The 11771-nt window shown below is 41.0% G+C and overlaps 1 long non-coding RNA gene across 1 annotated transcript; it reads left to right on the forward strand.

The window, feature by feature from the left end:
• On the forward strand, window positions 1-9834 carry LOC106901859. Its single transcript, XR_001414391.1, has 2 exons — window positions 1-39; window positions 8822-9834. It is a non-coding gene; the product is annotated as an uncharacterized LOC106901859 (long non-coding RNA).
• Window positions 9835-11771: the final 1937 nt, after the last annotated feature.

The following is an 11771-nucleotide window of genomic DNA, read 5'->3' on the forward strand; positions in this document are numbered from 1 at the left end:
AGCCCGAGGTGGAGGGTTGGTCGCCACCAGAAAGCCGCGGTGAGTTTACAAGGAGCGGAGTTGGCCCGGGTACGGGGGTGGCCATCTGGTCCCCGTTAATGTTTAGCCCGCCGGGCGGGCCAGCGGGAAGGCGGAGGGGACCCTCTCTTTTGTTTTGGGTGTTTTTCCCTGTCTTCATTTAAAAAACGTACTATTCGGGATCGTGCCCGCCCCTCAAATTAAATGAATTAAATGGCTTTCCTGGGAAAAAAAAATTAAAAAAAAAATTTAAAAAGAAGCTAAACCGGAAAAAAAAAAAAAAAAAAGATAAAAGGAAGCACGGCAGCAGGCTGAGGGCATCGGCTCCTGCACAGCGCTGGGCAAGGGCTACCGGTGCTGGCGGCGGGGAGCCCTGGCCCTGATTGCGGCCACGCTGACAATAAATTACGAAAATACTACAAAATGCGGGTCGGGGCCCGCTAATAGAGCCGGTGCTGCCCTCTTTGCGGAGGGAGGCTTAAACCCGCGTTTTAGCACAATCGGCATTTTTGGGGACGCGGGGCGGGGGGTGTGCGGAGGGGAAGCAGTGGCCGTTCTCCCGGGTGCAGGGGCGGGCAGCGCTCGCCGGGCTGAGGGGCAGAAGCCCTCGTTTTGGTGGCCTGGTGGCCCCCCTCAGGTGTGCCGGTTGGCCCAGCCGGACTACATTTTCCATGATGCAATGTAAGTCGTCATCAGGGAGGTGCCCGGCCCCCCCCGGGAATGCCGGGGCCGAGCCCCGAACCCGCGCCCGGCTGCCCTGGGACCTGGCGTCTACTTTTTGTCACCCCCAAAAGCCCAGGCTGGAACTAGAGCTGAAAAGGGGATTGAAGGCCTTTTGCAGAAACTGCTTTTTTTATTTTTATTTTTTTTTTCCCCGTTAAAAATGGATGGGAAATTGAATTAACCGGATCAGACTTGCTGACTTTGATTTTTTTAAGATCAGCAGAAACCTGAAGATGGGTTTAGAATGTGCAGGTGCTGTTTTGTTTTTTTATTATGTATGTTAGTAAGCTCTTATTCAGTAGCACTAATTCGAATTTTCCCAGAGAAATTTTTTACCTCTAGGTATAGAACTTTTTTTTTTTTTTTTTCTTTTTCTGCTGTGAGTTGCTCATACTGAGAAAATGACTGATGGTTTTTAATTAAGGAGTTGAAACTGTGGACTACAGACAAGGCCTAGATGATGTTCTGCAGAGTTTATTTTTTGTATATACTAGTGGTTGTGTTTTTTCTTTGGGATCATGAGAGCTATCCTGTGGGTAAAAAATGAGTATAAAGCGATGCACGTGCTTCTGATTATAGACCATACGAAACAGTTACTCTTGAGGTGCCAGTTTCACAAGTCCACAGATCCCTCACTGGGGTGTTAGCTGGCTTCTTCCTCATTTTAGGTATGTAGTTTACAAGTGATCCACTGGATTTCTAACTCAAACTAAATTTTGGGGGTGTTAGGGAGCTTGAATGCTATAGGCCAGATATGAGGGTGTAGTACTCTCTTTTACTATTAATTTGGTATTGATTTCAGTATTTCTGAGGGCAGAGAAATGGAACATGTAGAAGGTAAAAAAGAAAAACATCATGATTGCATGTGTATGAGAGCAGAGGAAAGTTATATCTAATTTTTGCCCCATCACTTACTGTTTGTTAATGACTGTTCACATCTTGAAGCAACTTCTATGTTGTCCTAGTGCTATTTCTGTTCTAAACAAGTGTCTAGGAAATAAGTAAAAATGCTCTTCTAAATTGGGTAATGGCTGTTCTTTACCATGTCTTAGCCACCTGCTGCAATGAAAATAACACACTAATGCCACTGGAAGAATTCTTCCTGTCATAGTAAAGAAACTTTAGAGTAAAAAATGAGAAGTAAAAATAGAGGAATGCCAATGAAAAGCGAAACATCCACAATTAGCAGAAGTAACCCATGTGTCAGTTATCTTAACTTAGTCATTCTTCTGTCTTTTCAGATCTGGGCTGAAATAATTTAATTAACTTAAGCAACGCCAGAGAAAAGCAGGTGGAAAAGCCCATAGATGCACCTCTTTTGTCCATCTACCACTCAGCAGGAATAGCTACTTCCCATTAAGTCTATGAATATTAATAGCTACAGAGGATGCTGGTGAAGCTTTTTTATTTCTAAGCTAGGGAGCCCTTGATGAGGCATCTTCCACCATAAGCACCAGGTGTGCTGCTTCTTGGGCTCCCTTGGCAGTGGTGTAGCACCACAACAACAATTGCAAATTATCATCTGAGGTCGAAGTGCCTTTCTCCTGCCTCTGTTGCCCCTGGAGTTCCTTTAATTTTCTGAAAGCAAGTGGGGAGATGTGTTAACTCCAGGGAAGAAATTAAAGTGCGTTGAAGACACACACAAACTGGATTTTAGTTTTAATTAGTGTTTCTTTCGGTGGATGTTCTTCTTGCGGAAAGACCTTGCTGAGATGAGCATTCGTTTCCTCTTTTTCTCCCTCATGGTTTTAGGAGGACCTATGCAGAGAGGAAGGAATGGCTGCAAAACACCGTCCTTAACTTGGTTAACTTCCTGCACATAATCAAAGGCTATTCTATGAGCTTTGGGAAAATATCCTTGGCCACCACTCAGTGAGGTTCCTTCTTAGTAGTGTTTCAGTGCATTAGGCCACTTGCAGTCAGTTTTGCCCATTCCAGTAAAACATATAGGGCTTGAGCATTCTACTAGTTGGGCTAATTTAAAAGCAAGATCACATACAGCCGCACAGTTGTCTTTGTATGAAGAAAGCAATGGTCTAAATGTAGAAAAATGGATGGCAGGCAAACTAATGCTGGCCAACACAAGTCACCCTGGTGGTTAAAACTTATCTGAAAAGATGAGGCTCAGCATTCCTGCACTGAAGCTGGACAAGAATCTGGATTCGTGCACTGTGTAAAATATTTCTAAATGTTGGACGGGTAGAGGGTCAGGGATGAAGAGGTGAAAACTTGGGAAGGGAGTCTAGAAGGTTCTCTGAGCTAGAGCTTTAAGAAAAAAAGAAAAATTATTTGAGATGACAGCAGTAAAATAATCAAATAGAAGAGCGACTGATGGGCCTACTGAAACAGCTGAATTTACAACACTAAACCAAGTCTTTTTTGTCCTGTTTCTTTAAGCCTGTTTAGATATCTGGGCACTTCAGTTCTTATAAGAAAGCTATAGGTTTTATGGATTCCAAATATATTCTAACATTTATCATTTGAAAGGCTGAAAACAGTGCTGTAGGTAAAGGTAACGAATAACACTGCACTTTGCAGTCTAGCGACTCTGGAAATTCAAATACAGGAAAAACAAAGTAGTGATGAGTGTCAGTGAAGTTATCATCTTAAGATTGGTCAGCGAAGAAAATAGTGTAGTTGGTCAACATCTTCAGTTTTATTATGTTTTCTTAAAATAGTTTCCTTCATTATGTTCAGAAACTATTTTTAACTTATGGAGTTAAAAAAAGAACATTTGCCTTTTACTAGCCTTTTAAATCAAATACTCTAGGATAAATATTGCCAGCTCTTTAGAGTCTCTCTATTAAAGTGAAAATAAGCCAGCAGCACTGAATGAGCCCTTTCAAAGTCCAGCTTTTTATTCTAATTAAATTCCACGATGATTCCAAAGCTAGAGTCAGAGGCTAGAATCTGAAAGCTATTAGGAAAAAGTACTTAAAATACTAAGCGTGCTTTACCAGTCTTCTAAAATAATGAAAAGAGACAAACATCTTAATTTGAGCTAAATCCTCTTGACATTCATTTCTGTGTCCTCTGCCTTTTTGTGGCTTGATACTTGATGTATGAAGTCATTCTGAGATGGACTGAAGGGGAGGGCATTGTGTGTGCCAGAGTCCCAGAGCTGTGTGAATTAATGCTGCTCTGTATTTCCTCAAGGAATGAGCACATTCAGTTTACATTTATTGAGAATAGACCCTGGGAATGAATTACTTCTTCCTTATAAGGAGCCTTGTGTGGGAATATCTGTTGGGACGGTTTAGCTCACTGCTAAGTTGCTAAGGATAAAAGCATCACTGTTGCAAGTAAAAAGATAATGTGCAAGTGACTTCTTAAAATTAAACATGCTGAGCTGATTTTGAGAGTTCAGAATTTAAATATCTTGGAATAGAAGACTAAGAGTGACTCACCTTTCTTCGGAGTTTTAACTTACCATTTGTAAAAAGTCAAAACAGAAAATCCAGTCTTTGAGAGGAATCCAGATTTGACATTCCTCTGGGTTTTTTGTGACCCTCTATTGATCTGAGTTGCAGAACTCATGAACACTCAAGGTTAACACTGTCATTCCTCTCACAAGATTTTGTAAACGTTATTTTTAAAGGATTGTATTTTTCTAATGTTGAAATAAGAGCAAATCTGATGAAAATTTCAGGTTTTAAAATAACTTTCATATAGCTATTTTCTGTGTTTACTAGAAGTACATACACTAAATCATGGTAAAGTGGTTAAAAAAAAAAAATTCCTCGAGGCTTTATCTTCTTCTGGTCAGATGTCTTCCACCAAAAACATGATAAGCCAATTCAGAAGTTAATCAGGAGGAAAGTGCCACTGATCAGTCTACCAGCATGTATGGGAACATCTGTACAGTCTACAGAAAGTGAAGTGGACTGGTGGTCTAAAACAAAACATTATTGGACTGCCTTCTTGTGGATAAGCACCCTATACTAACAAACCCGCTTCTCCTCCCTTTAAATGGCACTTTACTTCAGACTTCCTTGCATTAGACCAGATAACTACTTTGCTGGAGCTGGCAACATAATAATTCTCAGGCAGAAACTGCACAAAGAAGGGCATGCAAACCTCAGTCCACAAATCTCAGGAAAAAAAGGCATTGCTTACCCAAATTTTCACTTGTGGCAAAGAAGGACAAACAGCATATACTAAAATTCTCAGAAGTGCGTTTCCTAGGGTGCTAAGTGCTGGTAGAACAGCTTTAAAGCAAAAACAAACAAACAAAACCTCCCCAAAACCCTCTTTCTCCTATTTCAAGAAGATTAATTCAAGTCCAGATTCATTTGTGATAGCAAGAGAGCTGCACTTACAGGGGAACAGCTTAAATATGCCAAAAACTGAAGGTCCTGCCTATGCACTCTAGAGATATGGTGCGTATCAGCAGGACCCTTGCTGTGCTGGTGCCTTGGTGTCTCCACCAACACAGCCAAGACAGCAAGGAAGAGGAAGGTACAGCTAGCCGACCAGCTATTGCTTCGGATATTTGCCAGTCTCCTGAGAACTTCTCTGCCTTTGTAAATTATAACTGAGGACCTGCAGAAAGTATGAAGGCAGAGGTAGCTGAACAACACTTTAATGGTTCCTGTTTAAACAATGGGCATTATTTCATAAAGCTCCAGTACGATGTCTGCCTCCCCTAGTTTGGTCACCGGTGATTGTGTTTAGCAAGCTGGGAAAATGGAGCCGGACTTTAAATTTTTTTTTCTTAAAGTCTATTTAAAATTTTATTCCTACTGGTACTTAAATTATTAGTTTACAAGTATGTGAACAATATTGCAAAGCTGCCTGTAACTTTGCTGGTACTGAAACACCCAGTCAAGATTTACAGAGAACTCTTTTCTTGCATTGTATCAGAGGCAAACTTACAAGGTAGTGCTCTAAATATGAGGGCTTCTGTAGAATTCAGACACCTTATGAAATTAGAGATTGAGATTTTTCTGTATGGCAGAAAAATGATGCTGTGCCATCTGGTTGAGCTTCATTTGGTCAAAGAGGACTATGCACTGAGGAGTAGTGACTGAAGACCCAGTGTGAGGGTATAAAATTTTCGGGAGTTGTTTTCACTTTCCCCACCCCCACCACCCACCCAGATTTCATTTTCTATTTGTGTCTGTACAGCAGTATTTGGTGTCAACGCCATCATTAAGGAAAGTGTCTTTTAAGTACTTTTGCGGGTTGGGTTTAACTAAGTAAAACTTGGATATTTGGCCAAGGGCTTTAGAGAGTATTTGAATTTTTGTGGCCCAAGTGCTAATTAGACTGATGTGTACAATCAGCTTTCATAGTTAAACACAGCTTACCAATGTATGTCTTGGGTGATGCTGATGCACTTTCACCTTTACTTTATACCCCAACTGCAAGTATTTTCATTGACTATTTGCCCATTTCTATCCCTTCTTTCTCTTCCCCATCTTCCTCTGACCATACTTTGTATACTGTACTGCTCTGTCCCGTAACGCCCCATAAACTTTCCAATCTGCTCACCTTCCTTCTTCCAATTCTTCCTGTCCTGTAGTCTTGGAAATTGCACCAGCACTAATGTCTCAACCTAAGCCTTGTAATCAAATTCAGAAGACAGAGATGAGCTATGGTTAGAGCTCTGCAGTGAAATTCATCAGAAAAAACAGTACTACTTCTACTCCGGTAGCTTCAAAGGTTTCACTGGAATCTCTTCCTTGGAGCAGTGATTTTTATTATTTTTTTTCCCTTCTACTGATCTGTCACTGAACAACATCTAACATTTGAAGTTCCTCTGAATACCAACATCTAACTTTTGAAGTTGGTCTGAATAGAAACGGAGAGCATTCTTCTTTTTCCTCTTTTGTGCTCCAGGGGTTAAGATGAGCTGAGAGATACGCCTCTGCTGCACTTGGCCACTTGGAATAACAGTGGCACAATGTACTCTTATATTTCGAGAAAGTTAGTGCTTTGAGCCTCTTCCAAAGGGGTATTAGGAGTTGCAAGAATTTGGCAGTTTTACTACTGAAAAGGAGGGGACCCCTTGATATTTAGTACGTATCCATGCTTCTTTGCTTCAGTGAATTGGGCAGGACTTATGAGACAGCTGTCTTACTGCTAGACACTGTCCTCTGCTGCGCTGTGTTGGGGTCCTTCTGAGGGAATGAATAGATACAGGCACCGTGTGTGGTGTGATTCAAATGCTTCAGGAGATAACTGTGTGAGATACTGGGACTACAAGCTTAGGCAGATCGCCATCAGTCATCCTGCGGACGTTGTGATCCATGGGCAGGAGGGGTACAAATCTCTTCTGGTGTGTTCATGTGAAATAGATTATTTTTTTTTTAGTGGTTCCAAAAAAATGGGGCCTCTGGGCAGGAACAGATCTCTATGGAGCCTCTGAGTTCATCCAGTTGTAGTCAAGATCTGGTGCTATGTTGTTGCTCCTCCAGTCTGAGCAGATGGAAGAATCTGTCCAGTAGCCTAAATCAGAACTGTAGTAATTATAGTATGTGCTTTTCAGAGCTTTGTTACAGACGGCACAAAAATCACCTTTTTCTTCTGTGGTTTCAGTGGTTCTGAACAGCAGCAGCAGCAGCAAAGCTTGGGCACGGTTTTCACCGTGCTCAGGGCAGCAGGGCAGGCACCAAAACTCTCCATATGCACACTAGGACAACTAGTACTGGGTCAGCTTGCACCCTTCTCCCATCTTTCAATTTATCTCTGCAGACATAACAGCCTTGATTTTTGTATTTCAAAACAAAAGTTACTGGCTGCAGTTGAGTGGCTGTTTATGAAGTTCCCTAGGAAAGCTAGAGATGTCATCTTTAAAAAGGAGGTGAGAAGTCACTAAGATATGAGTTGGGAGTGGAAGAACTGAGGAAGAGAAGGGCAGACCTAATGCAAGTAAGATTTGAAGGATGAATGTATAAACCCAGTCCCTTGCCAACTCCACCCTCTAAATGGCATTCACTGCCAGGGAAATTGGATCCACCCTGGACTGTTTCTAGCATCAGGAAAATCCTCCTAAAATAGCTTTGGGCCTTGCAAAAGTTGCAGTTTCCTCTCCCAATAATTGATGCTGTGGTGACAACCTCCATCTGGTACTCATGAGTCGCAGTCACCACATCTGCTAAGGGGAAGAAGGCAACTTTTTCCCTTTGCTCAGAATCTCTTGCCATGTCTGCAGTGATGGTCCTAGGAGTGAAAAATGTCTTGCTGAGTTTGAGCACTTCTTAAAAGGGATGGTGTCCCCTGTACTGGCAACTTGGAAATGAAACCGCGATCTCTGCTTACTCAGATTTTTAGAAGTGTAAATGAAGAGGAACCACTTAAAGAGTACCTGGGGATTAGTCTAAGTTGTGTTATTTTCATTGAATATGGGTTTATTTCATACTGTTTACTAAATGGAGAGTATAACCATAGCAACATTCCTGACATGCTCTGTATGGATCTGCCAACATGATATTGAAATTAGCATTCAGAAGAGAACTGCTTGAAAGTAGCTTGAGAACTGAAAAATCATGTTTCAGACTACAGTCCGGATAGGAATACACTTGAGCATCTGCAGACTGAAGATGATGCAACATTTACTATTTTGGTTTACACTGATCTCAGCAAGAGTATTTGTGGTATCATTTGTATAGATCTTACCTTACCAGCATAGTGGTATAAATGCTAATATCTAGTGGTGATTCTGACTAACCCCATAGCAACCATAATTTTGTGTGAAGTATACTTAAAAAATGCAAATACTGCTAGCCTTTTATGCTTGACTGTAGTGCAAAGATAGTTAAAATCTTTTTTCCAAATTTACTCTGAAGAAAAATTAAGAATGCCAATTCCCAGACAAGATGAAGGTTCTACTGTCTGCATATAAAGGAAAAATGGTGTGGGGTAAATGGGAATGAGGAGGAGAATATAGAAGGAAATTCTAGATCTGAGTTAGTCCTCTGCTGTCCCAGGGATAAACTGTTGATAAACTTAGTCTAGTAAGTATTTTTTGTTGTTGCATGTTGTGATGTTCTTGCAGAAGTCTTTTATATGGGAAGTTATGGTCTGACAGAGTGGAGGTGGATTGAATAATAGCTTGCTGCTTCATGTCTCTCCACAGGTCACTTCTTTCTGAAAGGAGTGGAGTCAACGTAACTACAGCTTTCTCACTGAGTCATACCAGCTGTTGCAAGTAATGCTGAACAAAAATAATTCCCCGGTTACTCTGCCTGTGCTTTTGCCTGTGGTTAACTTCACTGTTTTTGTTTAAGTCAGTTTCTTCTTTGGTGTGCATCTGTGACATAGCAGGAAAGATGTGCCTGTGTAAGTAAGCTTCACAAGTCGTTTAGGAGATGTATAGGAAAATATAGAACTGCTTTTAAGTAACTCTTGAAAGTTGGCTAGATTTTAAGCTGACTCTGCCCTTTTAACAGATGCTCAGAAGAGTGACTGCTCTTTATTGCCTCAGCATACCATCTTGGGATAACACATCAGCCAGTCTGATGGAATATTTTATGTAGAGTTACTACTTCCCGTGAGTCATTGCTGAAAGTGGCAATTACGTCTGCAAGAACACAGCATCATTCATGTCCCTTGCTAGAAGTCGTACATTAGGGGGGGGTTGTGTTGGTCCTAAGAATCATAGAGTTCTATAGAAGTGTTGCTAGTAAGACACAAAAGACTGAATAATTACTTCTTTTTTTTTTTTCTGTGTTTGAGCATACAGTTGAACCCCAAACTTCTATCAGTCTGCAAGGTGAGAAAACACATCCTCTTCCAGCAGTGACTCGGCAGCGTGTTAGCCATCAAAGCTAGGTTTAAAGTAACATGTTCAGATAACTTTAATTCAGTGTTTGTGTTCAAACTGATCAAACAGCAATCTGTATTGCTACTGTTTGTTTTCAGTAAATTTGAAACTGGGAAAGACAATCCAGAGGAGTTGATGAAGTTTAAAGTACTGGCAATAAAAAGAGTAAAAGAAGACAAGCCAGATGATTACTGGGTAATATCCATGTAGCCAAAAAAATGTATAACTGATAGGTAATCTGTTAAAGGAAAGCAGTAAAGCTAATGTTCATGGGTATATGAAAAACAGATCTGACCACAGTTTTATTAAACACACTTGACAAAAAATACAGTGTTGTTTAGTGTTTGTGTAATACTTAGACTTCTTCAAAACATTTTGACTTACCACTCCAGGACACTTTTTATATTTCATGCTAATTTAATAATTATGACCTATTAATTACTAGAATATTGGTTAACTGCCAGCCAAAAACAAAATAGTAAATTGAGGGTGCTAACGGAGCGAGCATATTCATATTGGGGTTATTTTAGGAATTGCTTTTTGCCATGCGTTATTTAGTATTTCTTTTAAGTTAAATGAGAGATTGTACAAAGTTATTAATGATACTCATAGATGACCCAAAAAGATTGGGGCTGTGATAAGCAACAAAGACAAGTAATTGATGCAGTCCAGATTACTTTATTAAATAAGTTGCAAGCAGACAAGTGTTTTGTGACTAGCTATTAAGCAGTACATCTGTGAACAGTGGAAGACAACTGTCCTGTTTGCCTGTACTTTTGGTCTGCCTGCCAAATACCAGAACTCAAGAATGGAGAAGACACTCGAATTTGGAGCCATTGAAGGTCAGTTGAGCAAGGTATTCTCAAAATAAAGTTATGTACCAAACACAGCCTTTGGTTTTAGGGGAGTCTAAGCCTCCAATTTGTTTTCCTGGGCTTCTGTGTATATCATGGCTCTGATCATCTCTAAAGCGTTCAGTTATGTTACATTGTCGTGGATGGAGTGATTAACTTCACTAGTTAGAGTGAAGCAGAGAAATATTTATTAAGGTGAAACAGTGATTTAACAAAACCAGTAGTGTGATAAAACCAGTGGTAAATGCGATAGTGTTTTACGAGATTCGATGTCAGGGTACACTCTATTATTTACTGCACAGAGGACAGGGTCAGACAGAACTGTCAGGGAGACCCTCCCGTTGAGCCACGAGGTTCAGAAAGGACCCCCTTGCTTCCTAAACTCCTTCTCAGAGAGGAGTCTAGGTGCGGCTGGGTCCAATCCTAGTCCCAGACTTGGTCAACGGTTTATGTCTAAAGGATTATATATGCACAATTAACCCTTTACATTACTTAGATAAAATTTCAAAGCTTAGCATGCTATTAGTCAGTTACCGAAACTCTGTTGCGGCAAGGATTCCCTCAACCTCGAGGAGGAGAACCGGGAATTTGTTGCGGCAAGAAATCTCTCAACCTCGAGGAGTAGAACCTTCAGTGAGCATCCTCACCAAAGGGGAGATCCTGGCGTGCAGCCCGCTGCCATACAGGAGAGCTCAAAGGGCTCTTGGGCTGTCCACTGTTTATACAGTAAGATAATTGACCTATAGTCATATTTTTATGGCAACAAAATTTCTAGGTCCCCTCTCCAGACAGTATTTTGACTATGCTGCCAGCCATCCCCCAGAGTTTGGGTACAAGTTATCACAGCTGCTGTTGTGATGGCCATGGTGGCCAAGGCCGGGCAGGAGCCGAGAGGGAGAGGGGGGGCAAACCAGGGAGAGCACACTGCCACACTCCACCCCGTGACTATGGTCAATTTATCTTACCTTCACAGAGTGGTGGTGTGGTCACCTCTTGCCTCTGTGGCATAAATAGTATATTGATAGTTGTTTACGCTCAGAGTCACGGTAAGTAGACAGTATAGCACTGCTATTTGTTATTTGCCAATTTGTATGTTTTGGGTGGTTGTAGTTGGGTTATTTGTTTGGTCAAGTACCAGATTTTTATATACAGCATAACTATAAGCATCAAACATATTAAAATTAGAATCAGCAAGATAACAATTGGGTGAAGCATACGATTAAACAGTCCCGTTGCTGTTGGTGACCATCCAAGAAGAATTTCCCACCAATGGTGTTTTCCATCCTTCCTCATTCTTTCGAAGACATGGTGTATCTCTTTTGTATCATGCTGAACAGCGATTAGAGTTTTGTGTCCATTGTTTAGGATTCATTCTAGCAGCTGAGATAGGTCATCGTGTTGTAGAAGTT

The sequence above is a fragment of the Calidris pugnax genome, unplaced genomic scaffold (genome assembly GCF_001431845.1).
Source record: "Calidris pugnax isolate Ruff unplaced genomic scaffold, ASM143184v1 scaffold273, whole genome shotgun sequence".
NCBI classification, from domain to species: domain Eukaryota; kingdom Metazoa; phylum Chordata; class Aves; order Charadriiformes; family Scolopacidae; genus Calidris; species Calidris pugnax.